The 27286-nt window shown below is 45.8% G+C and overlaps 1 protein-coding gene across 7 annotated transcripts in view; it reads right to left on the bottom strand.

Moving 5' to 3' along the window:
- Nav1 (neuron navigator 1) overlaps window positions 1-27286 on the bottom strand; it is a 273468-nt gene that overhangs the window by 238104 nt on the left and 8078 nt on the right. The window contains exon 1 of one of the 7 annotated variants that reach the window (XM_029562162.1): window positions 21658-21726. The exons of the other annotated variants lie outside the window; for them this stretch is intronic. The gene's annotated coding sequence lies outside the window, so the exon portion shown is untranslated. Of the gene's footprint in view, window positions 1-21657; window positions 21727-27286 lie in introns of those variants that run through there. 7 annotated transcript variants of the gene reach the window in all.

Here is a 27286-nt window from a genome sequence, read left to right as displayed (position 1 = left end):
ATTTATTAAAAATGATAAATTAAGTTTCATCAAAATTAAAGAACTTTGGCCTAGTGTGGTAGCATACAGCTGTAATTCCAACACTCAAGAGGCTGAGGCAGGAAGATTATGAGTTTGAGGACAGTCTAGGCTTCATAGAGATACCTTATTTAAAAAAATATTAAAAGAATTTTCATATTTTTGGTTCTGCAAAAGATAATGTTAAGAGGGGGAAAAGAAAGGCAACAACTACATAGTCAACACAGAGGTAGCATGTAAAATTCATAAAGAATTCTCAAAACTCAACAGTCAACAACCAAACAATTTAATTAGAAAACAGATGAATGAGGATCCATTTCATGAAGGAGAACATACAGATGGCTAAACAAACACATGAAAAGAAATTCAAGTTCATTAGCCATCAGGAAAATGCAAATTAAAACCACAGTGAGATATCACTTCACACATAGCAGAATGGCCCAGATTTACAGTAGTGACAATGCAGATGCTGGTCAGGATACAGAGACATGGGGTGAGGGGGTGGGGGTCACTCACACGGTGCTGGTGGAAATGTAAAGGTCTACGCATGCTGGAAAATGACTCAGCAGTTTCTTACAACACTGAGCATACAATCCAAAAACTGTACATCATGGAAAAATGAAGGCTTATATTTAGACAATCTCTATACAAATGAATATATCAACTTTGTTATTAATGAGAAAAACTGGAAAAAAACTCCCATGTCCTTCATTGATGTGTTACATCGATAGATACTATGGGATTCTATTCAGTAATTTCTAGAAAGGAACAACCTATTGGTACACATAACACCCTGGATGACAGGGTTGGAGAGATGGCTCAGCTGTTAGGAGTGTTTGCTGCTCTTCCAGAGCACCAATGTTGGGTGGTTCACAACTGTGAGAGATCTGACATCCTCTTCTGACTTCCACAGGCACTCACACACACGTGGCATACACCCACACATACACATAAAATAAAAATAAATCTTTTAAAATAAAAAAATAACACCATGGATGAATCTCTACTAAGGGCAAAAGAATCAGTTCCCCAAAGTTACATGCTTTATGATTCTATCCATATTGAAATGGAGAACAAATCAGCAAAAGGAAATCAGGGAAGAGGCAGATGTGGAGAGAAGTGCTGCGGCTATAAAAGGGAATTCGCGATCCTGAGGTGACAGAAACACTCTGCACAAATCAATTTCTGGCTGTGACACTACATTGTAGTTTTGGAAGTTTACTATTGGGAGAAACTGGGCAAAGCACACACCAGACTCCTTTGTACTAGTTCTTACAACTGCACATCAATCTGCAATTAACAATTGTGAAAAAAAAGAGCATGCAAGAATGAGTAAGTGATGGGACTGGAGAAATGGTTCAGTGGTTAAGAGTGCCTGCGGCTCTTACAGAGGACTTGAATTCAGTTCCCAGCACATTGGGTAGCCTCACAACTATCTGCAACTCTAGCTTCAGGGGATCCAACACCTTCTTCTGGCTTCTTTGGGCACCTGCACGTATGTACACACATACACACACATACACACACACACACACAAATAAATCTTAGAATAAGTAAATGAGTATGTTAAAGAACACACAGTTAAAGAAATATCCCACGTCTGATGAAGAAGACCATGTTGCAAATAGATGCCCTGGTCTAGAGCTTCCCTATCTGTCCCTTTCCTTCTTTCCTTTATAATAAACTCAAGAAATACATTATAAAGAAATAGACCCCATTCAACCTTAGATTTGGATCTGTCTCCACTCTGTGCTCCTCTCGCATTAAATTTCACTTCTAATATTAAGTATTTTATTGTGTTTGTTTAGGTTTGGGTTCTCCTTCCAAAGATTTCTGCAGATACTTCCTCCATCAGACCAGGGGCGGTTCAAGGGGAGACGTCCTCATTATCCCAATCAACATCCTCCCCCACAACAGACTTTAATATAAGATCTGTTGCCCTTGGTGGATTTTTGTGTTTCCAAAGGTAGATGTCGATAAACACTGGCTGAGTTGACTTGAATATCTATAAATTCCTTAATGGCAGGACTAGATCGTACAGCTCAGCAATTCATAGTCAAAAAAACCCAAGAGACCAAGAGTCTAAGAGACAGAGGAGGGAGACAGCAGGGCTGGGTGAGCTGGGCCTGGAAGTACAACAGGAACACTGGTGAAAAGGCCTCCCAGCCAACCAACACCCCTCCCTTACTTTTTGGTTTTGATTCTCTCCCCATTTGCTTCTCAAACCCCTCTCTATGAAAAGGAAAGTATGGGGAATCCCAAGGGTTAGAAATATTTCCAAAGAGAGAGGTGAAAGAATTTTCAGCCATTCATCCCACTTTGAAACAGAACTTCAAAGGAAAATGTCCCATCCAGGGTGAAGATTGGCCCTCTCTGGGAGGAGCTGGCTGTCCCAGGTAGGGATAAGACAAAGACCTGGGCACATTGCAGCTGTCTGTCCTCATGTTGGAGGGTGATGTGGTTCCATGTCCCCAGCCTTCTATGCCCCTTGCCAAGTGCAGCAGGTGTCCCAGTCAGAGCAGAAACAGTTGTGAGGGGCTGGTAACAAGCCCCTTCAGTTCCCATTCCTTCTACCTACAACACGGAGTGGGCAGAGATGATAAACAGGCAGGTGAGGCAGAGCCCACACCACAGGGTCAGGGAAGGGTGTGATACTGGTCACCATGGAGGCCCTAGGTTCTGGCAACAGCAGCAGAATTAATCCAAATAGGCTCCTTGTGGGTTGATATGGGCAGTGGCTCTGATAACCAGCTTCTGTCGGAAGCTGCAGTTTGCACAGGCCGGGTTTGTCAGCCTCCCACCAGTTCTAGAAGTTACAGATCTCTGGCAAGTCCATTTGCTGTGATGTTAAGTTGGATGGGCTCCTTTGCTTTCAGAAAGAACCCTGAATATCCCTGGTAGGACTGGACCCCGAGAGCACCTGGGCCACTACCAAGAGTGCTGCGCTTAGGTTTGCCCTTCTGTCTTCACCAAGGGCCACCAAGCCTAAACCCAGTATCCCGTAAGACCAAGTCTCAAGCCACCTCCTCCACAGAGTTGTGAAATCTCCTCAGCACTTTACTGGACATTGTCTTCGAACACCTTAGATTTCAGAGTACAAATACCTCTATCAGATGGTGAGTCCCTGAGGCCAAATCACCTCTTGTGTCCCAGTCCTCTGCACTGGAGAGTGCTCAATAAATACTCAGAAACAGAACTCTACAGTTTGTTGAGATTCGAAAGCTACATTATAAACTGCATGTGCATTTTTGAACATAGTACCATAGTTTTTATCAATTTCTCCAAAGACACCTGTGCCCCCAAACCAAACTGATGACAATATCTGCTGAGTGTTTATTATATATCATCTGATCCAACTCTATTATAAAACTCTTTTAATCAGCACAAGAACTACACTTCTGAAGGAAGGCATTATCTTTAGCCTCATCTACAGTGGTTCAGAGAGATTAAACAACTTTCCTAAAGTTACACAGCTAGTAAGTGGAAACACCAGCATTTGAACCTGGCCAGCTCAGCCAGGGGACACTCTGAATCATGGTATAATAATTAATTATATATAATTAAAACTTTGTAGACCAACACTATCATAGACTGGGATGACCTGGGTTGTCTAGAGATTGGGTGGGCCCCAAATAGATCCAGGCAGCTGGAATCCCAGACAAGTTTTCCCTTTACCCAATGGGCTGGTGGCAGTGGCTTTGACCTAGCCCATCATCAGCTGCCTTCTGGAAAATATGGGCTCTCAGAGTCAATGGAGACTACACAAATTCCCACAAGTTGCCAAGCCAGTAGCATTCAGCAGTGCACTGCTGAGCTGAGTAAGCTGGGTTTCTTGTACCCATACTCCACATCTGGAGTGAACCACAAGGAAAGCACAGGCGGTCCTGGTGCAGAAAACATTAGGCTTCCCTCTACCATTACGGAAGGTCCTGACGGAAAGACAGCAAGGCAGGGGTGGTGTGACAGAGATGAGGGAAGGAACAAAAAAGCACCACATCAAGGAGTGTGCTAGAAGGAGGTGTCCAGAGGGCAGGACACTACTGCATTCGGGGTCACCTGGGGCCACACAGTCCCTCTCAAAGATTTGCTTTCATCTCCCTTCCTCTGTCCTTCCTTTCCTTATTTTTCTATTGATTCTATCTCTCTTTCTGTCTCTGTCTCTGTCTCTGTCTCTTTCTTTCTCTCTCTCTCTCTCTCTCTCTCTCTCTCTCTCTCTCTCTCATACACACACACACACCAGGAGACAAAAAACAAAACACACTCTTGTCTGCTTGTCTGGGGCTGCAGATCCAAACAAAAACAAAAACCACACTTGATTGACTGGGAAATGAGTACTCCAAGTTAGCTCCCTGTGACCTGCCTTGACTTGATGACCTGTTATGTGTGTGTCCTTTAAATTAGAGGGTCTGGCCTAAATGGTAAATTCTTCAGGAACAGGCCCTGCCCCCAAACAATTCAATGTGAACTTCAATGAAGTTTGATTATTTGTTTCCAAGGGGTGAGCTGTTCCACAGATCTTCCCCAGTGACAACACTGGTTTCAAAGTGGCTGTGGGGTGGCCAGCACCTGGGCTCAGGCTTCCAGAGGAATGAGTCAGGGATATAATGGGGAAAACTGACAGCACGGGACTAAACAGTTTCTGGAACAGAAAGAAGTGATTTCCAAGAATCCCTGGACACTGCCACTCCTTCCCACTTGCCTCAGAGCATCTGACTGAGCTCTGAAGATTACATTGTTCTGAAAAAGCAAAAGAAACCAAGGCAAATCTGTGTATTTGCCCCTGTACAGTTCAGAGAGGGCGACTGACTGCTTTAATCGAGCCTTGTAATGACTTCTTGGTAGAAGGTCAGTCAGGGATGTCCATTTTCCTGATGGCAACAAAGACGAAAAGAAATCAGAATACAGGCCAGCTAAGTCCAAAACTTAAACTTGCTGAACATACCACTGCTCTCAGGGAGCTCAGAAGCCAGCTTGGCTCAGAGGCTGTGCAGACTGGAGATGTTCTGTCCACTGCAGAAGCCTATCTACCTGTAGCATGTTACCTATGTCAGTCCAGATACCCCAGCTAATCAGTCCCTCACACCCCACCATGAATCCTGTACTTTTCTATGATCAGGCTCTTATCTAAGAACAGGTTATAACACTCCCTTATGCCTAGAGGGTGCTCGGTGAGTGCTAACTGAATGGAAGATGAGATGAATGAATGGCCGAGAATGAATGAACTGTTAACATTTCCCTGAGGTGCACAGAGCACATTAGATATCCCTCTTCCTACTAGATGAAGGAAAAGATCATCGACACATTGAGTATTGCTACCACCCCTAAAGTTTGAATCCTTCCACTCTGATAAACAATCTTGCAGAAAGCATTCTTGCAACTACATCTCTGTATACATTGATGACCATTTACTTGTGATAAATTCCTGTGCAATCCCACTTTAATAGTGGGATAAACAAAACCAAATTAGGAAGGGAAACTTGCTGCAGAAGAAAAAACATGATAAGCAATTCTAAGCAAAACAGAAAGCCTAGTTAGCTTAACTGAGGGGCTCTGATATTAGATTTCTGGGCTCCCACAGCCAGAGACTCAAGGAAAAAGACTAGGGAGCTTACCCCTGGGGTCCATCCTATCTGTGATCTCATCATATGCATCCTTCAGCCCTGGAGTCTGGTAGTACCTAGACTGTGGAAGATGCTAAGCAGAAGCCCATACTTGGCCTGCGGTCAAAGTAAGCCATAGAAATGTAGTGAAGGAGGGAGCTGTCTGTCATTAATCATCATGTATCAGGTACTGTGCTAGGACTCCTGCATGTATTATCACATCCATTATCTCATTTAATTCTTCCAGTTGCTCCCACTACTGCCTCCACTTTCCAGATGAAAATGAGGCTCAGGGAAAAGAGTCTGATTTCCTCTTCATCACACTGCAACTCGTAGTCTTTCTGGTTCCTCCAGCAATCCAGGAAGCAGCACCCCCGAATTCTCATAGCTCACAGTGCATGCTAACCACTCTGCTATTTTGAAATCAGTGTCTGCTAGTCCCGACAGGGCTTAATATAGCCTATGCAGAGACAGAAGCAATAACAAGGCACCTCTGGGTAGATGTGGACACAGCGGAAATGGGTGCTGAGATTCTGCATAGCACAGGAAATGAGAGCTTTGTTGCCTTGGCAACAGGCTGACTGGGGTCAGCTGCAGAGCAGAGGCAGTCACAGGCCTAATGGTAGAAAACAGGCCACGCTGTCCGGTCTGAGGTTCTACAGATGGAGACCCCACAGAGGCAACCCCATGGACAGACAGGGTAAGGAAGACTGCAGGTGCCAGAAGCCTCTTCTGAGGGATTGAGGAGGGGCAACAGCAGCTGCCTGCTGAGCTTCATCCACAGCCCAATCCCAGCCCTGGTCACAGCTTTCAGCTAGTGAAGAGGGACCTTCCAGCTCAGGCCAGGTTGTAAACAGGGAGAGTGAGCCTTGCACTGACCCCCTGAGCACCAGGTTAATGTTGCCATACTCTCTCCAGTGCTTCCACTACACCTGGCCTGAAAACTTATCTGTCCTGGGAGTACTCTCCTTAGCTGCTAGCTACCAAGAGAGGCCCTTCCCTTGGGTAGACTTGTCCTTTTCACAGGCTGACCCTGCAGAGGGAAAAGGCATGCTGGGGCTTGTGACCTTGGAGGTAGAGAGGAAAAGAATTCAAGGCTGTCTTGCCAGGCATTCCCCCAGTGGCCAGGAGGAGAGCCCTGGCCCTGGCAGGTACTAGATCTTGGTTTGCCCTCAATGGGAAGGAGGGGCAGCTGTGGGCACAGACTGCATTGGGGCCATGGTCTCCTACCAGGAAAGGAGAGAACCTACTTCTTTCCACCTGCTCTGATTTTTCTGTTAGTGTTTTTCAGGTCAGTTTAATCAGGGCACACAAGAGGCCAGTTAACTCTTCCCAGAGATGGCAGTGGCACTTTTTCTTTTTTTTCTTTTTTGTGGTGTTGGGGATCAAACCCAGGGCCTTATACATACTACTACAGAGCTGCATCCCGGGCTACCGTTCCTTAATCATGTTGATAAGATAAGCACAGTGTTTTACAGTTGCATCATTTTTGCATACTTTATCTCCTTTGATGCTCAGAATGACCTCACAAGCAAGGCAAGGTCAGTGCTATTTTTCTTTTTCTTTTACAGATAACCAAGAAGTAAACTAAGTATCAAAGATCACAACACTGGTCAGTAGGCACAGCCTGGTCTCTGCCTACAGCCTCTTCCTTTCCCCATGCTGCTATGGTCTTGGGTGTTCAGTGTGCTGAGAGAGAACCTGAGCAGAAAAGACAGCGGGAGTCATCCTAACTCAGAGGTGACTGTTTTCATCCTGGAGGCACCTCTTAATACCGTGATGGAAATGCCCCTTTTGGAGTGCTGCCCCAGCAAACCTGGTGATGAGATGTAGTCAGTGGCCAGCATTACTGTACCTCCCTTGGACAATGTTTTAAATGCATACACACTTGACAACCTAGAGTATCTTTTACAATGTCCACTTGGACAATGGCAGAAGGTCATCTTTGGTGGACTGGGGATATAGTTCAGTGCTAGAGCAACTGCTTAGTATGTATAAGGCCCTAGGTTCAATCCCCAGCCCAACCCCCAAAAGGGACGTATTTTGTACCCTCTCATGTGAAGGGAAGATCTGAATCATTACCCTCAGGGGCTATGTCACCTTTGTGCTTCCATGGGAAGTAGAAACTAGCTTGCTTGGAGATCCTGGGAGTCGTTTGCTTCTAGAACTGAAGGTGGAGCCTGCTGTGGTGGTACACACCTGTAATCTCAGCACTTGGCAAACAGAGGTAAGAGGATCACTGCCAAGTTCAAGACCAGCCTGCTCTGTATAGTGAGTTCCAAACCAGCCAGGACTACATTGTAAGACCATACCTCAAAAAAAAAAAAAAAAAAAAACCCCCCCCACAAAAACAAAAAAAAAAAAACCCGGGGTCATGATTTTAAAGGATAAACAAAACAGAACTGTCACTTGCACAGGTAGATACTGAGGATGTATCCTGAGTTGCCTTAAAAAAAAAAAAAAAAAAAAAAAAATCCCCCCAAACAAAACAAACAAACAAAAACCCTAAACCAACCAAGCACCCAAACAAACGAAAAACCCCATAAAAATACAACACTGAAGGAAATCCAAATCCTGAATAAATCAACTCCAGCCCTGGCATCATGGGCAATCTTTCTGTAGCCATGAATTGCTGCAGCTGCCAGCAGCCTCATTACCAGGCAGTGGCCAGGCCGAATCTCCTTGGTCATAGTCAGTCACATACTTTGATGGGACTTGAGCATCTCTGGCCAAGTCTGGCTGCCTATACTTGGACCAGACTTTGGCCAGCTCTTGAATACTCAGGCTGTTGGTGGCTTTGAGAGGGGGTTCTGGGGACTGGGGACACTTCCTGGGTTGGCTCTGAGCAGAGGGAAACACATGTCTCCCTGTGTGACCTGCTAACAGTAAGCAGCTGGGAGGAGTGGGGAGCCAAAGAGGCCTCACCCTGCACAACCATCCTGACCTTCTACTTTGACCTTTCCCAGGACCTGTCATTCAAGTCTACTGGTCTAAGGGGGCCACTAGAAACTTCCATGTATATATAAGGAGCACATCTGGACTTTCAGACAGGCAGATACCCTGAACAAGAAGGAGGTCAGTGGGCAGCCTGAGGACCCAGAGGCCATGGCATTGAAGCCCCTTTTCCTGAGCACACAACTCTAATGGGAACAGTGTGCAAACATGTGTGGCTTATGTTATCATAGTGGGTCACTTTGTGAAGCACATATGGCTAACATTTCCATTTTATAGATGAGGAAACCAAGGCCAAGAATGGAAAACAAAATGCCTAATTGCCACCATCAGTGTCAAACCTACCTCTGCCTGAGCCAACTATACCGCTAGTGTGTTTGTGGTCATGTGTGGGCATGCAGCCACAAAGACCTTACGAGAAAGCACCTGGGCCCTGTGATAACCAGACACACTACTGCCAAAACTCAGAATGAACAGACAGCACAGCCAAGGGGTTTTAGGGTTTAGAAGACAGTATTTGGAAGAGGTGGTGGGACACTGATGCTGTGTTGATAAGTGGGCTTTGAACACAGGAAAGTGACAAGTCAGGATTCCAGGGTTCTGGCATCAGCAGCCCATATCTTCCCACAGGAAACTGCCAATGAGGGCCATGAAGAGCTGACCCAAGATGACAACTGCAGGGATCTCATGTAGAGCCCCTCCCATTGCTCTTCCAGCAGACAACCACTATTCCTCATCCAGTCCCCCACTGGGTACAGTCAGCCTGGATACCCACTCCAGCTACTCCTCCAGTAAATGGCCTGGGCAGCCTATAATGTGCATTCTAGGGATGGCTATGTACTCAAGTTGCACTACAGGGTGTTTTCTTGCTGTTGTTTTGGAACATGTTTTGTTTTGCATTCCTAGCTAACCTGGAACTCATAACAATCTTCCTGCCTCAGCTTCCTGGGTGCTGGGATTACAGGTATGCACCCCTATGCCCAGATTTGATTACAGGAATTATTATTATTTATTTTATTTATTCTTATTTTATGTGTATGAGTGTTTTGTCTGCATGTAAGTGTACCATGTGCGTGCAATGCTCACAGAGGCCAGAAGAGGGCTCTGAATCCCCCAGAACTGGAGTTATGGACAGTTGTTAGCCACCAGGTAGGTGCTGGGAACCAAACCTTGGTCTTTTGCAAGAGCTCTTAGCCATTGAGCCATCTCTCCAGTCCCTGATTCCAGGACCTTAGTGGAGAGAAGAAAGGCTCATGGCTATACTGTGTAGCAAGCTAATTAAAGCTCCAGTTTTGATCTCATGTGGGCCTGTTGTCTTTGCTTCCTGCCACATGGAGAAAGGACATTCTAAATGTTCATCTGGGGCTCACAAGCATGATTCATGCCAGGCCTTGGGAATCCACATGCCTGGCCAAGCAGGTACCCATGTGTTGGGAGGAAGCCACAGTCTCTTGTGGGGAGATAGCTCTCTGCTCACAGTGAGTCAGACCTCACCTTCCTACACAAAAGCAGCAACAGGACATAGACTATGGCCATGCTGGATTCAGGCACAGGTTCCGGGAAGTCACAAGTTCTCTCTCCCTGTACCTCAGACAGCATCTATACACACAAGAGCTCCTCATCACTGATTCAGTTACATTATATGGATCCCCGTGTCGCCTCTCTGAGCATTAGAATCAGAACAACTCACAGAGTGACAAAGTATTGGCTCCCTGGACCTCAGTCTTCCAGCTGAGTGCTTACCCTTCATCTAGTGACCCATCTCTCCGTTAATCTCTGCAGGCCACAGTCCCTCTGGCCAGCCTATGCCTTTTAACCTGTAGGTAGTCCCATTCAAAGAGGGAAGAAAAAAATCAGAGATAACCCCTGAACCAGCAGTAATGAGCTCTCCAGGAACAGGGTGGTGATGTTTGTGGGCACCCCCCTGCAGCTGACAGCTTTCCCATCTGGCCAGGCAGGAAGGGACAGGGTGTGGGGAGGGTGTGATACTGATTTCCAGCACCACCCAGTTCAAGATCCTAATCAGAGTCCTGAGAAGAGCAGCTGATAATCACTTTGGTCTTCCTATGCCTGGGGGCAGGGGCAGGAGGGAGCAGACTATTCCAAAACACTAATGAAGCCACCACCCTGTCTTCCGGAGATTACCGGTGAAGAGAGATCATAGATAGATGAGTAAATTATAGTGCATGCATGTGAAACAACGTTAAATAATGTGTACAGAGCTCTAAATGATATGGGGAAACACCTAACATAACATGAAGCAAAAAAGCAAAAATATAAAATTATATGCAGGGTATGATCCTGATAGTGTAGAGACAACATAAGAAACAGAGATGATCATAATGTTAGCTTCTGGGGTGGGGAATTCTGGCTACTGAAGGCTTTTCTATTTTTCTATGTGTTTTATTACTAGCAATAATGATTTTGTAAATGCTAGATTAAAACTTAGGGGGAAAAGGAATGGTGGGTGGGGGACTTAAGCCCTTGGTGAGCCAAGGGACAAAGGGGGCTGTGTGTATTGTCAGTAGGCCAGGGAAGAAAGCTCTCTATGAGCTCTGGTATGGCCTTGGGACTGGATGGGGAGATGGTACAGAGCTGAGGGGAGGAGAGCCTGCTAAGGGAACTCCCTGCATGTAAGGAACAGCTCTGAGAAACATAGCCTAGGGAGGAAAGATGAGATAAACCTGTGGGTTCAGGCTGTACCACTGAGTGACATTCTGGCACTGGTGGAGCCAGGAGTAAGCAGCTGGGGTAGGTGAATAGGTGTGGGCACAGAGCAAAAGTTTTCTGGAGGTTTTGGAGTAGAGTGTGGAGGGAGGTGCTCTGCATTCTTGGAGCCAGGGAAGTGTTTCATAGAAGAAGATGCCACAGGAGTACCTGAGGGAGGTGGCCTGTCCTTGGCTGCCAGAACCCAGCCAACTTCCTGGCAGAAGAGAACAGCAAGCTAGTTAGAAGGATAGTGGGAATGGGACTGTGGGGCAAGCACTGAAGCCCACAGGAAGGTGTGTGCATGGGATGGGGGAGAACCAGGGCTGTGGGAGAAGGAGGGGCAGCCAGAACCTGAAAGAAAGTACCAGCCAAAGACTGAGTAAGCAAAGAGGTGGCTGCATTTCAAATGGTCTTTTAAAGAAAAGTCTGAGAGAGGTGCCTAGGGGCATTTGGGCATTAATTTTTGGTTCGTTCAGTGACTGGGGGTGGGAGGAGGGGATGACTAGCTCTTCGAGGAACAAAATGATGATGTAAAGTCACAAGACCCCTGGAGGAGTCCTGTCTCCCACCGTGTGGGCCTCAGTTTCCCCTAGAGAGGCAGGGGTTGGGGACAGCCCTTCTATTATCCTCAGGTCTCAGGGGCTCTGCTAATAAAAATGATTGTAAAATGTTTTGCAAATAGCACTGCCACTCACAAGGGAGGCAATTCTTTCCCACAGAGGGGTTCAGTTCCTGCAACGATCGGCTTGGAACTCTCTATCCTTCAAAAAAGGAGCCCTTCTGTTCCCTTGTGATCAGGGTGAATGCTGCATCCCTGGAATAGCAGTGGGCCGGGCCCTGTGCCCACTGCTGGCAGCCGCCGGCATACAGCACAAGGGAAACTTTGTGTGCCTCCTAAGCCTGGCGTGTGAGCTGCCAAGTACAGAGGCAGCTTCTCCTTTGACTGTGGAGGAAACTGAGGCACAAGGAGGAAGCCAACAGAAACAAGGACCTGTATCTCCTTACTTAGAAAAGTGGTACTAATAACTAGCATTTTAAAAGTACTACATGGCTCATGTAGTAATGATGGTAGTGGTGGGTTTTTTTATTCTTTTTGAAGCAGGGTCTCCCTGTAAGCCCCAGCTGTCCTGGAACTCACTATGTAGACCAGGCTGGCCTTGAACTCACAGAGAGCCGCCTGCCTCTGCCTCTCAAGTGCTGGTATGGTAGTGTTATGGTTTGGTTTGAAATGTGTCCCCCCCCAAAGATGTAACCACTCACCTCACACTCCCACTGCCATTGTCATAAGCCACTCCCACCACCCACCACTGTGCCTTCCCCACCATGATGGGCTATATCCCCTCAAACTGTGAGCCAAAAAAAAATCTCTCTTCCTGTAAGTTGCTTCATATCAGGTCTTGTTCAGCAACAAGAAAAAATAAAGGATACAGATTGCTATATCCAAGTATATTTTTAAGTTTTAATTAATTTATTTTGATTTTATGTATATGAGCATTTTGCCTGCATGTATGTAAGTGAGCCTATGTTGCATAATGCCTGTGGAGGCCAGAAGAGGGAATCGGATCCACTGGAACTGGAGTTAACAGACAGTTGTCAGCTGCCATGTGGATGCTGGGAACCAGTTCTTAATGATTCTGAAGGAGGATGAGGAGTTCATGATGAAGCATGCAGGTAAACTTTAGAGGCCAGTAGGGGTGAGGGACAGATTCTCCTGGAGCTCCAGAAGGACACCTACAGACACCTAGAACCCAATTACCACTGAATTCCATTCCTAGCCCTAGACACACTGACTTTGTCCAGTGACACTCTTTGGGTTTCTGATATACTGAGCTGTATGTGAACACATTTGTATTGTCTTAAGCCACTCCATTTTTACCATTTGTTATAGCAGCAGGGGAAGCACTCAGCTTTCTTCCTATAGGTGAGGGCAAGGAGGATGAAAGAGGTCCAAGAAGCACTGGCGGAAGGTAGAAGGGCTCACCTTGAGCCAGCCCTCTCAGAGAAGGAATGAACCCCCACAGAGCTCCAGGCCCTGTGCTATGGCAGAGGCATTTATGGTGCTAAAGACACATGGGTCTCCATGAAACCTGTCTGCACGCAAAGCCCATGCTCACACAGCAGCTTCTCATCTGCTCCCTGCTCCCACAGCTATTCAAGTGTTGCCTCATTCCACCCTTACAACAATGCACTGAAATAGGAATGGATGCCCTCATTTTGCAGATGGGAAATCTGAGGCTCAGAGAAGTGGGGTATCAGCCACATCAGATGACACAGAGCAGACACTCCTGTATCCAACTCTAAACTCTGGATTCTTCCTTACTTCAAGTGTGGAGAAGTTCTGGGACATATTTTGCTATACCTGCAATACTTGGAACATAGATTTGGACTACCACATCAATCAGCATCTGGGGTTAGAAGTCTCAGATGTTAGTCCTCTGGCCAGTTTCAACAACTTCTCCCAGGCTGGGCTATATTACAGAAAAGTATGTTCAGTCAATGACACCTGTGGGAATAAACTGATACCTTGTCTGTCATCCAGCCTGGGTTCCTGTGTCCAGAGGCTGTCTGAGGGTCTGTCTTCTAAGTATTGGCCTTTCCTGCTACTGAGGATGGAGAGAGGGAGTATACCAGAGCTACACCATGGGCTTGCTCAGTATGTCTGTACCCTCAGACTATCTTTTCACCTCCTGGTTAGCTTGTCATTCCCCATCCCATTGTATTCCTTAAGGGTTTCACTGCAAGGCCAGGGCAGTTCAATCAGGAACAAAGCTGGCCCTAAATCTCATAATTATCTATCTGACAAGACCTGTTTACCAAGCATGTTCCCACACAGGACCTTTCTGGTCCAGCCTCCACCCAGGCTGTTGTCATCCTCACTTTTCAAAAGAGAAAGGTGATGCTCAAATAGATTCTGAGCTGTGTCCAACCTTATCCAGACCTGGACCAAGGTACTGACTTCAGACCCACTTTCCTTCCCATTGCCTTGATGCTTCCTGTTTACAAACACCAGAGACAGACCTGCCCCCTCAACCTGCTCACCTCTAATGCCCCCAGCTCAGGAGACACCAGGAGCAACCTTTGAACCCCACCCAAACTCAAACAGAAAGAGAAGGCCACCTTCCACTTTCACACATTCCCAGAATGACCTGTGCAAGATGGTGGCTTCAGCTGTACCCAGAGGCTGGGAACTCTCAAAATATGGTGTATGGTGCAATCACCCCATCAGGAGTCCCTCAGTCCTATCCAGCTGTGATGCAGCTGTGTCCTAAACCAGGGACCACTGCCCAGCCACGTATGACTGGCTAACTCCTTCCAGCCCAGACCTCAGGCCTCAGGCAGCCCAGCTGCTGAGTGGTGGCTGTGATGGAAGGGTGAGTCATGGGGCCTGGAATCCCAAGTCTTCCAGGACTTCATTTCTCCCAGCCAACTCCACAGCTGCCCTCCAGATGTCTCTACTGCAAAGCACCTTGTGCCCACAAGGTCGGGCACACTTGACCTTAGAAAAACACCTTCAGAGCCACCAGGTACCTTCCTGAACAGGCCACCCTGATTCTCAAATTTCATTGGTCACATTCTGTGGGTATCTTTGTTTCCTCCATTGAAACTCTTACACCACAGCAGTGCTTACTGCCTAAGGCACAGGAGACTGCTGAAGAAAACACAAACCTGACCTGTATAGAGTTCCCAAGCTGGTATTCAAGACCTAAGACAAAATGGGGAGTCAGGACCCCACCTGAGGTAGGTAGGTAGAACCACCTACCCTTGGAGAGCTTCTGGTGTCTAGAAATAAAGGAGTCAAAAGAAAAGTCTAGAAGCAACATTGATAGAAAGAGAAAGAAATCAGTCCTTACTTAGTGCCTACTATGTATCAGCTTCACACAGGCTCAGTCCTCGCTAGTGCTCACATTTTTCTCACTCACAGCCACAGACCTTGTATTCAAAGTCAGGTGGGACTGCATCTTGCCTTTGTGAAGCACCATGTGTGATAGCAGATTCATTTGCCTTCTTGCCCCACGTTATCTTCTAGGTTGGAAGCCAGTTCTTTTTTTCATCCACATTCTCTAATATTAAATATTACATTTAGAATCTGGGTGTGGTGGCACACACCTGTAGTCCCAGCACTTGGGAGGCAGAGGCAGCCCGATCTCTATGAGCTCAAGGCCAGCTTGGTCTACATAGTGAGTTCCAGGCCAGCTGGAGCTACAGAGAGACCATGTTTCAAAAAGACCAAAAAAAAAAAAAAAAAAAAATTACATTCAGGACAACCTCTCTAACACTATTCCACTGACCTTGCAACAAGATGTTCTACTAACTCTGTCCCTATAATGTCAAGAGAAGGATCAGAAAAGAGCTCTCATCCTAGCAGAGACTTCACAGTGGAGAGGCAACCTGTGGATCAAGCAGGGCTATCTAGGGGAGAAAGCTCAGGGTGTAAAGGCCCCACTTATCCCAGGCCAGCTTCTAAGTAAAGGCATGGCTTAGGATCTCTGGAAAAAATAATGATGGGGCACACAATGGGAAAGCCAGTGGAGGTGGAAAACGCAACAGAAATGCTGACTCTGTGTTCCATGAGCACACTCTGTGCTGTATATCCAGGGCGAAATGGCAGGCTGGTCTTTCCATCACTGTGCTCGAGGCCTGAGAGACCCAGCTTATGGCACAGATCTACAGATCCCAAAGTTTTCAGTAGCTCTTCCATCTGAGGAAAAAGGTCTGAAGAGAGGAGAAACAAATGCTGCTGTGTGGCCATAGAGATCCAGATTCATAGAGATAGTAGTTTCTCTCCAAGGGAACAGCAATTTGGGCCTTGAAGAAATGGCAGACAGGATTTTATTAAAGCTTTGCCTCTCCAAGTGTGCTATGGGCAAAGGCCCTGGAAAGGAACTAGGGTCCAATGCTCCTCTTGTGCTTTCTGCCAAATTTCCCCAGATTAATCATGGTGGTCACTGGCCCAGGAAAGTCAAGGCTAAGCCAGTGATGATTTGGGGAGGGCTCTGTCTCTCCACATTGAGTTTAGTCAGACAAGCTTGTGTTGAGAGAGGAAAGACTGGCCTTAACTTTGGACCCCATAGCCCAAAGAGGAGAAGATTCCAGAAACATCCAGGCTAGGAAACACTCACCAATACCATCCTAGCCTGTGCCAAAATACCCAACATACCTAATGAGATTTATATTCTGAAGTCCAAGGAGAAAAAAGAAAGAATCTTAGTTTTGTGGAGATGGTAGCTTGTAGTAGATAGAACCAAAATCAAGAATAAAAGACTTGGGGCTGAAGAGATGGCTCAGCGGTTAAGATCACTGGCTGCTCCTGCAGAGGACCTAATAACTAATACCTCCTGCAGAGAACCTAGGTAACTAATAATTGTAACTCCAGTTCCAGGGGACCCAATGCCCTCTTCTGGCTTCTGTAGGCACCAGGCATGTGTGTGGTACACTTACATACATGCAGGTAAAACACTCATACACATAAAATAAAAATATATCAATAATTTTGTCTTTTTGAGACAGGGTCTCCTTGTAGGCCCAGCTGACCTGGAATTCACTATGTAGAACAGGCTGGCCTCAAACTCACAGAGATCCACTTGCTTCTGCCTCCCAAGTGCTGGGAGTCCTACTGAAGTCCTTGACTCTCCTACCCTGCCTATTTTCCCAGTGCAGGGATGTCCTCACACAAAGCTCCCACTTTCCAGGCTTTCTTCTAGTGTAGACAAGAAGGTATAAGCCCTGCGGTCGTCCCCAGCTCAAAAGATTCAGGGGCCAGCTGCGGGTTACAGCGGAGGGCGTGGGGATCCTGTAGGTTTTCCTGGGCAACCGCACCCTCTTGTGGTAACAATAGAAAGATGCAAGGGCATGTAGACAAAGGACAACCAGTTTTCCTTTCCCCTTTTCCCAGAATCTCTTCACCAGGCCTTTATTATGCACCCAGTGTCAGATCACACTAGGACCTACCCAAAAGGAAGTGGAAGGACACTGTACTTTTCTTACCAGCTTCAAAACCAAACCCAGGCGAGAGGAAGCCAGTGCTTCTACACTCCAGCAAAACTTGTGAATGGACAAACCTGGAAGGCCCTCTCTGACCACAGCATACCCTCACCTCCCTCAAAACTCTGCTCTCCTGCCTGAGAAGTTAACCCTGCCAAAGAGAGATCTGAGCCTCTCCACTCAGAGGCTCAGAAACCTCAGCTGTGGAAAGAGTTACTGTTTACATCTAGTGTGGGCTCTTCCAGGGTGTGACTCCAGTCTCTACAGGGACTGGGAGTGTCCTCCAGGGCAAAAAAGCATTCATTGACTGAGAACACATTCATACCAGGCCATCTGTAGTCACAGTCTCCCCAATTTACAGAGAGGAATGTCAGGCTTCAGACAGTCAAGTGTCTTACCCAAGAGCTACATTTGTCAATAACCTCTGCTTTCCATAGGCATAGGCCTGGCACCATGCTAAGTGTGTTATACACATTATCTTATTCAAGTCCCCATGAGCTAGGCTGCCCAATGAGCTAAATTAGAGTTATCTCCATTTCACAGATGAAGGCACAGAGACAGGAAGGGACACATAATATACACCAAATCACAGAGCTAAAAGTATAGGATTCCACTTCTCTCTCTTCCTTATTATTTTTTCTTTTTCTTTTTCTCTTGGTTTTTTGAGACAGGGTCTCCTCAGTTGTCTTAGAATTCCCTATGTAGACCAGGTTAGCCGCACTCTAACAAAGATCTGCCTCCTGAGTGCTGGGATTAAAGGCGTGTACCACCATGCCCTGCTCATCTTATTCTTGTACTGTTTTTTTTTTAAGATTTTTTTCTTTTTATTTTATGTAGTATTTTGCCTACATGTATGTAAGTATACCACATGTGTATCTGGTGCCCATGGAGACCAGAAGAGGGTATCAAATTCCCTGGAACTGAAGTTAAGGACTGGTGTTAGCCACCATATTGGATGCTGGGAACCATACCAGGGTTCTCTGGAAGAGCAGTAAGTGCTCTTAAACACTGAACCATCTCTTCAGCCCCTTTATTTTATTTTATTTTATTTTATTTTATTTTATTTTATTTTATTTTAAGGTCTCTGTGTAGCCCCAGCTGGCTTGGAACTCACAGAGATCTACCTGCCTCTCCCTCCCAAGTGCTAGAGCTAATGGTGTGTGGCACCATGCCCAGATCATTGTAGCTGATTTAAACTTTTTTCTAAATTGTCTAAAATTTCTGTCATGGGCTCAGATATAGTTCAGTTGGTAGAGTGCTTGCTTAGCAGGAACAAAACCCTGGGTTCAACCTCCAGCACTTGTGTGTGTGTGTGTGTGTGTGTGTGTGTGTGTGTGTGTGTGTGTTTGCCAAGTGTGTATGGATGCCCTTGGAGACCAGAAGAAGGCATTAGATCTCCTGGAGCTGGAGTTACAGGCAGTTGTGAATCATCTAATATGGGTGCTAGGAACCAAACTTAGGGCCTCTGGAAGAACAGTAAGTGTTCTAAACTGCTGAACCTTCTCTCCAGCCCCCTGATACTGTTTTGTTTGGGGAGGGCAAGGATGCCTCCTTCCTGCCCCTCTGAATACCTCACAACTCCATACCTACTTCAGACACCACACAGCTTCTTTTCTGTGGACCCTGAGGAGTCCTTTTGTCTATCTACAGAAGCCACAGAAATGACATAGATGCATCCTTCTTTTTTCTTTTCATCTTTCCACTCCTGTTGAAGCAAAGTCATACCTGACTTTTCTCCCCATTATTGTAGTAAAAGAACTGGATCCCAGCTAGTGATTCCTGGGCTTTCATGACCTATTCTTCCCAGTGTAAATGGAATGGTCTCAGTGAGCACAGGTGAAAACTGGGAAGATCAAGAGATATCAGCTAGCAGTTGATGACCAGCAGAGGAAGGTGCTTATGTAGAAGGTAGAGTTAATGAACTCAGGGTGGCTGGCTGATTTCTAACCTTAGTTCTCCTTGAAGTGGATTGGGGGGCTTCTGTGGCCACAGGGCAACTCCACAAGTAGTCTCTCCGTGGTAGATGAAAGCAAGCTTTAATGGCCTCCTAAAGTTGCTACCCTTGTGTGTGGGCACATAGTCATCAGACTAAGTCTGATCACTGTCCTTTGGACTGGGTTAAGGGACACTGGACAAGCACATACACCAAACTTTTGTCTTTCTTCCCAAACTACTATGCACTGTTTCATAAAACAGAAAATAAAAGACTGAAATCTACCCAGGCTCTTCAGAGGGATCTGGCCTGGATACTAATAAAAAACCACCCTGGTTTGAAGGATGGGGGTGGAACAATGGCATTTCAACAGCACTGTTGGTGCCGTGGGAAAGGAAAGAAATCTGAACTTGACACCAGGGTCTACTTCTCTGGGGCTTCTGAACAGAGCCAGCAGCCTATCTGCATCTGAGCCACTAAGGAGGCCTGAGGTCTGGCAGCATCACAGATGGCTAGGGAGCCAGGAGCCAGGGATGCAGGATCCCTGGCTGACTCAAACATTCTCTGCACTAGAAATGTGTTTGCTGGCCTGAGCTTTTGCCTGTGATATTTGCCATTCAGAACCCTGCACTGAATCAAACACTGATTCTTCTGAGAAGACAGATGCTTTTCTAGGTCTTTTTGATGAGCTGGCCTTTGAGTATGGTCCCCTCCCTTCCCATGTTTTCAATATGGGCAATGGAGGGTATACACTCTTTTAGCCAAGTAGGAGTAAAAAGTCCCAGGGACCTATCCAGGGTCTGTGGAAGAGATATGGACTGCTCTATAGACCCCTTGTTGGCAGTCCAAAGTAGACACAAGAGAGGGCCAGGTGAAAGGAAAGAGTCTAGATACTACTCAGCTGCTCTACCCTCTCCCCATCACCTCTACCTCCACCCCTTACCCCCACCTGGAACTCCTCCAACCTCCTTCCCTTGGCTTGATTGAACTCATTCCCAAGAACTTTCCTTCTTCTCCATAAGAAATACTTTTCCCTGCCCCCCAGGACCCTGAGCTGCCTCTACTGTACTTAACACACCTGAGGGGTGATCACTGGCTTGCTTACCAGATCATTTTTATGAAAAGTACCTCATATTGCTTATCATGAACACCTTTCTAGTTCTGAGCTATGACACATCTTCATGAATGAATAAATGAATGAATACAGCACTTACACATCTCTCTTAGACCTGAACTAAGTCTCCAGCCAAAACTCTTCTTGGGTCTTTTTCACTGGCCATTCTCATGAGTTCTTGATTGTCAGGCCCCCCACAGGGCTACAAGCCAGCATCAGAAGCTAGCATTAAATCCTCCCATGTGCCCCCTAAATTGGTTTCATAGAAACTTTCCTTCAGCATCAGGGAACGCAGTTGGGTCAGCGGTCCAATCCTCTTTTCTCCTTCCTGGTCTGTCTTTTAGGAAACACCTTTTTCCTGTCCATTAAACCACTGTGCTTCCTGTATAGGAAGAGGGCTTTTGGGTTCTCTGGTGCTATTTATAGGTCTCCCTCGTTATAGACTGTGACACAGGGGTTTGGAGTAGAAGACATTGAGGCTTTCCAGGGTCTTGGCCACCAGGGGGAAAAACCCAAGAACCCAAATGAGCGTCAGAACCTAGAGGAAGCTTCAGGAAGCTTCCAAACATCTTTTGAATCCCATACTGGTACTCCCTGCTGATTCAAGGGCTGATTCACATCTTCAAGGGCCCCCACAACTCTCCCAGCTCCCTAGACCCTGAACCTCAGAGGTAGAGTCACAGGTTCTATATGTGGGGAGGGCCTGAGATCACATTTTGGAAGAAACATACAACCAGAGAGGAGAGAAATCCTTTGGATTTAGTGACATAGTAAGTTTCAGCCAGGTCCCAGGCTAAAATGCTCTGGCACTTGCCTAACTAAGGATTACCACAATGGTCTCCTGAGGCAGGTGACACCTTATGGAGGGATTGAATGTGTCACTAATAAAGATAGCTGAATTCCCAGTGTCTCAGAATGTGGTTTTGCTAGAGTAGGGTCATGGCAGATAAAGTGGTTAAACTGAAGTCATATTGGAGTAGGGGTGTATCCCCATCCAATATGACTGGTGTACACACAAAAGGGAAATTTGGACACAGGCCCACACATGGTGATGGAGACAGGCTGGAGTGATATATCTTCAAGTCAAGGGAGGCCAAGGAGTATTGGCCAACACTGAAAGCTAGAAGAGGCAGGGAGGGATTCTCTCCGATGGGGCTCAGAGGAGTATGACTCTACAGATACCTTAATTATTTTACTTTCAGTATCCAAAATTGAAACAATGGATTTCTGGTGTTTGTTTCTGTTTTTGTTTTTAATTTTCCAAGACACCACTTTTCTATGATTGGCTTCCCAACTCTCCATCCTCCTGTCTTGGCCTCCCCAAGTTGAAATTACAGGTATCACCATACCTTGAATTTCTGCCATCCAGTGTGCAGTACTTTGTTACAGAAGCCATAGGAAACTGACGTGTGGTACTACACCTGCTTGAGAGATGAGGACATTAAGATCAAAGAAGGTTTAATGAGTTACCCACAAGGGGTACAAGACGATTCCACTCCTTTCTAGTGCTCTTCCAAAAAGAATGCTCCCACACCCTTGACTCTCCAGTCATTGTGTCCCCACCCCACACACTCCAAAATCACTCTGCCCTGCTAGATTTTCCTTTGTGAAAGCTTTCCCACCCACCCTTCTTTTCTTCTCCCAGCAAGGCCACCCCATTCAGACCTTTCATAGAGGAGAGTGACAGTAGGTTTGCTGCCCTCTTCCCCTCCTCCAGACCATTAGTTCATCCACACATCTTTATCAAATGCCCTCCACATGCTAGATTCCATGAGGAGTGCCCCACAGAACACAGAGTCAACATGACCACTGCTCATGGACTGTACCCCTGTTCAGCTCCTCCTGTCTGAGTCCCTATCCCTCCCCACCACCAAGAGGATCATGTCCTGTTCATGTCCCTTCCAGAGGTGAAGGTGGCTACAATCCATGACAGAAATAAAAGTCATCACAGAAGTGAAAGATGGCCTGGAAACAAAGAGCCAGGAGCCACAAAACCTTCCAGAATTCCTCTAGGGACTACCAGCATAGATTTTTCTTTTTTTTTTCTGAGACAGGGTTTCACTACATTGCCCAGGCTGGCGTCAAACTAGTTATGGAGCCCAGGCTTGCCTGGAACTTGGGATCCTCCTGCTTCAACCTCCCAAGAGCAAGGACTACAGGGATGTGTCACCATGCCCAGCCCCCTACCAGCGTATCTTAAGTTCCAAAATCCTGACAGGTATCACAGTGTTCCTCGGTAGGAATCCTGGTATAACTAAAGGACTTCCTTCAAACTGTGGTACTTTCATATCAGAAATTAGAATCCTAGCACTCAAGAGGCTAAAGCAGGATTGCCAAGAGTTTTGAGGTAAGCCAAAAAACTAGGCTCAAACTAGAACACACCACACTATTCTATTTCTATGAAGTTCAATAACAGGCAAAACTAATCTATGGTGATACAAATCAGCACAATAACACAGTTGAGAGGTGGGGTGTGGTACACTGATAAAAGGACAGAAGAAAAACTGGAGTCATGGAAATGTTCTATCTGGATGAAGTTACAGGTTACATGTGCATATGCATTTGTTAAAAACTCATCAAGCTGGACACTTATGATCTATGTACGTAGTTGTTGGTAAATTACATCTCAATTAAAATCAAATAGAACAAAGAAGACAGAGGGCCCATCTCTCTTATTTCAAGGGAAGCCTAGTCAAGAGCAGTGGGTGGGTCTGGAGAAAGGTTCAGGGAACTGGGGGTTCCCATCTCCTTCCACTTATCTTCTAGGGCCTGAAGTCCTGCTCAAATTCTGTTCAGTACCCTGGCCAGGCTTACACAGGAGCCCATGGTTTTCTACAAAGAAGCAGATAGAAGCAAAGAGAATCAACAGCCCTGTTCCTAGTTTTGTAAGTCAAGCCTCTGCCTCAAAGGCATCTAGACTAGCCTTCCTGGATGTCCTATTACCATCTGTCTTTTGGCCCACATGCGTAGAATTAACCATTTCCAATTTCCCACCTTCCCATATTCTTTGCCTGAGCCACATCTGCAGCTCCTCTCCTTCTGAAGCCAATGCCATTTATAATGCTCTGAAACACAGACTGGCCAGCTTTGCCAAACAAAACCCCAGGCCATTCAGCTCCATGTCATCCCCCAGGGGCCTGCAGTCTGGAGCACAGTGGGGCCCAGAGGGACCATATATCTCAGAGCTAGCCTCAGATGTTCTACCTTGACCCTCTGACACCCACCCTCTCTCTTTCTCTCTCTCCCCCTCACCCTCTGTCTGGTGTATAAACACCCTTTTGGGAATAAAGCCTCCCAGAAGCAAACTGGGGGCTGAACTCTTGAGGCAACCTTAGCTTTGCTCAGTCACTTTCCAGTAGATCCTCAGTGTGCTAACTGTACTTCTGTGTAGGAGCAACAAGCCCTGGGCTACAGATCAGGGCCAATGATACCGGCCATCATTTGATTTTTGTCAGCAGACCAGGTCCCATTTCTAGATCCTAGATTATTACAATTTTATGGGTCAGGTATTACCACCCCTATTTTTCAGATGAGGAAACTGAAGGTCAGGAAAGTTATAGAAGCCCAAGTCAAACTGACTGGAAAGCCTGTGCATTTTTCGTTACACATTCACTTCAGAGGCCCAACATCAAAGCAAGGCTGAGGAAGCAAGGAGGGACCCTCCAAGCCTGCCAAGGAAACTCAGGATCTGGGCCACTCCTATGGACTGAGAAAGGGAAAAGACAGTCGTTCCTGCCTGTCCTTCATCTCAGCTAAACTCAAAGGTATCCTTGACCAATCTGTAACTATTTCCTGAACCCCTACTATGTGCCAGCATTGGCTACTTCCATGTTCTCAGCCCTGCTCTGTAGTCCCAGACCACATGCCATTCCCTGCCTAGCATCTGGCCTTAGCCCCATCCAAAACACATAGGCCTTTGTCTAGGCTTGCATGTGGGTGCAGAGGGGTTATGGTCTCTGGGGCCAGCCTAGCAGCAGCCCTTCCCACCCACTTCCCACAGTCATCCCAACCCTGTGGTCACTTTCTAGGCCTCTCTAATGTCCTCTGATTTCTCTCTGGCCAGGGTTGGCAAGAGGAAGTGGGGAGATGACTCAGAGGTGTGATGTGGCAACTGTGATGCCTGTTCCAGAAGACTGGTAATGAATGACAGCAAGACTGGATTTTATAGGAGATGAATAAATTGAGAGAGGCCAGTTTATTAGCTCCAGTGTAGCTAAATGTTTTATCAGAGGTTTTAATGAGTTGTCTGCCTAATAAAGGCCTAATTCTATGTGTAACAGTTACTTTAAATTCTGACGAGAAAATGAAAAAAGACAAAAAACAACTCAAAACTCAATACTTTTATATTGTTTCTTTGACTAACTGGGCAAGGAATGAGCAAGGATAAAATTAGTAATACAATTTCAAAATTTTTGTATGTGTTTTGAGACAATGTTTTACTATGTAGGTCTAGCTGGCTTGATAATCATTAACTAGCCCAGGTTGGCCTTGAACTTGAGGCAACTCAACTCCTGCCTCAACTTCCTGAGTGCTGGGATCACAAAGTTGTGCCACCATACCCAGCTTCAAATATAATTTTTGGATTAGAGACTTGGGTCAGTAAAGCATATGCTTAGTATGCCTGAGGCCCTGGGTTCAGTCTCTACCTGTAATAATAATAATAGTGAAAATTAAATCTTAAGACCCTTAAATAAATGCAATAGCAAAGCTAATAATACAAACTCAGCATCAGGCGTGGTGGTACACACCTTTAATCCCAACACTAGAAGGGCAGGCAGGTCTCTGTAAGATCAAGGCCAGCCTGGTCTCCAGGCCAGCTGAGGCTACAGGAAGACCCTGTCTCAAACAAACAATCCTCCCCCAAAAACAAAACATTTAATATGAATTATAATTTATGTATAGGTATAATGTCAGTAGTTCCATGGGCCATTAAGGACACTGTCTACTTCTGCCATATGTGGCCCTATCATGTATTAGAAAAGACAATAGGAGTCAGATCTGGGTTCTTCACCTGATTCCATGAAGCTGTGTGGCTTTGGGTATCACTTAGCTTCTCTGAGTCCTGTTTTCACCATTTGTAGACAGGGGAATGTTTGTCTTGCCTAGTTCACAAAGCTGCCAGGAAAAATAAATAAGGTGACGGGTAGGAAGTCACTTGACTTGGATCATACACTAGAGGTGATAGGGAAAGCTTGAAGAAGGGCAGTGTCTATAGGAAGACAGTGAAGGCCTGGGAAAGTGCGATGCCAGGAGAGACATCAAGCTTAGCATCACCCAGGCTATGGCCTGGACCCAGAGTGGTATGGGTCTCCACACTCACCCAGAGACACCTTCAGGGCCCAAACCTGCACCTACCAACCACTCACCTGCTCCCAGGACAGAAGACCTAGGGCCACAGAGCTTTTCAGAGGCTAACAAAATGTCATGGTTCCAGATTACAAAAATATAATCGTAGAATTGGCATTAATCAGGATTTCATTAAACATCTGTAAAATGTAGTATTGTACCAAATTGGAGGCCAGAAGAGGGATGGAATTACAGGTGCTTATGAGCTGCCTGACATGGGTGCTGGGAACCGAATCAGGGTTTGTGGGGTGGCTGGCTCTGGAGTAATATGCACTCAACCGCTAAGCCATCTCTCCAGACTCAGAAGACCTTTTAACAACAAGCAACTGTTTCCTGGTCCATCTTTTGTCAAGCCTGTCCTATCGCCCAAATAGTTTTCTGTTGTTAACTCCTTGGTTGTTTATTCTCCTGCACTCTAGATGACATATGAATCATTCAGGTCCCTGCTTGAGTTACCTTTAGGTAAAGTCTATCATTACCAAACAAAATGGATGAGGACAGATGTTTACACTAAAGCCAACTCTCTTTCTCCTCTTCCTCTCTCTGTTGGACTTTAGTTCCTTTTAGTGGTTGCTTTGTACCTTCAATCTGAGACTTTGGTTTCTTGTTTCATAACACTCTTAAAGGCTGGAATTTTCTCTGTGTGAGATGAAGGTATTGAAGACCCAACTCTCCCTACTCCTCTCCTGTGGCTCAGCTTCCCTCATCTAGACTTTTAGTAATCGCCCAGTAACTACAGAGAAGTGTATTGAGCTTTCCTTAGAGATTATCAGCAAATGTCATTTACATTATCTTGACTGTATAAATTTGTTTAATCCCAGTCTCAGAGGGTCTCAATCTACTTTCCTCCTCTATAAACTAGGGTCAACATAGCATGTCCTAACATCTCATTAGACCTAGTGAAGAGGCTAGGGATATGAATTACATTCGGTCTTTTACAGATACACCATCAATTTTTTCTTGTACTTATTAGAATTCTAATAATGGTTCATACAATTTGGGCAGCTTAGGTAATTCTCTGAATTGTGATTTACGAGTAAAATGGAAATGCACCTATCTCATGTAGTTACCATAAAGATTGAATTCAATGAGATAAAGTGCTGGGCATGGTTGAGCATAAATATAATTTCAGCTACTCAGGAGGCTGAAGAGGGAGAATCACTTGAGGCCATGAGTTCAAGGCTATCCTGGGTTACATGGCAATACCCTAATGAAAGGAAGGAAGGAAAGAAGGAAGGAAGGAAGGAAGGAAGGAAGGAAGGAAGGAAGGAAGGAAGGAAGGAAAGAAGGAAGGTGCTTTCATCCAGTATATTTTGATCCCAGTCTAAAGAATCTTGAGCCTTTATCCCTCCTTCCAGATGATAAAACTTCAGTTCAGGCCTTCCAAAAATGGCCAATATATTAAGGAAAAAAACAAACAGCTCTCTATTCACTTGGGGAAGAACTGAGGAGTTTCAGTATGGCCCATATATTAAATAATTCTGCTAGATCCATTTTTTTCTGGGTATGGTTAAGGTACTATGGGCATGTAAGATAGTATCATTGTATGTATTTAGGGGTTGAATGTCATGTCAACAGATTATTTTTAAATGGCTCTGTAAAGTTTTGTTATATATATATAAATATATAATA

The sequence above is a fragment of the Nannospalax galili genome, unplaced genomic scaffold (assembly GCF_000622305.1).
Source record: "Nannospalax galili isolate Female #2095 unplaced genomic scaffold, S.galili_v1.0 scaffold113, whole genome shotgun sequence".
Taxonomy (NCBI): Eukaryota; Metazoa; Chordata; class Mammalia; order Rodentia; family Spalacidae; genus Nannospalax; species Nannospalax galili.
The sequence above is the reverse complement of the archived record's forward strand: the minus strand, read 5'-3'. Positions and strand labels throughout refer to the sequence as shown.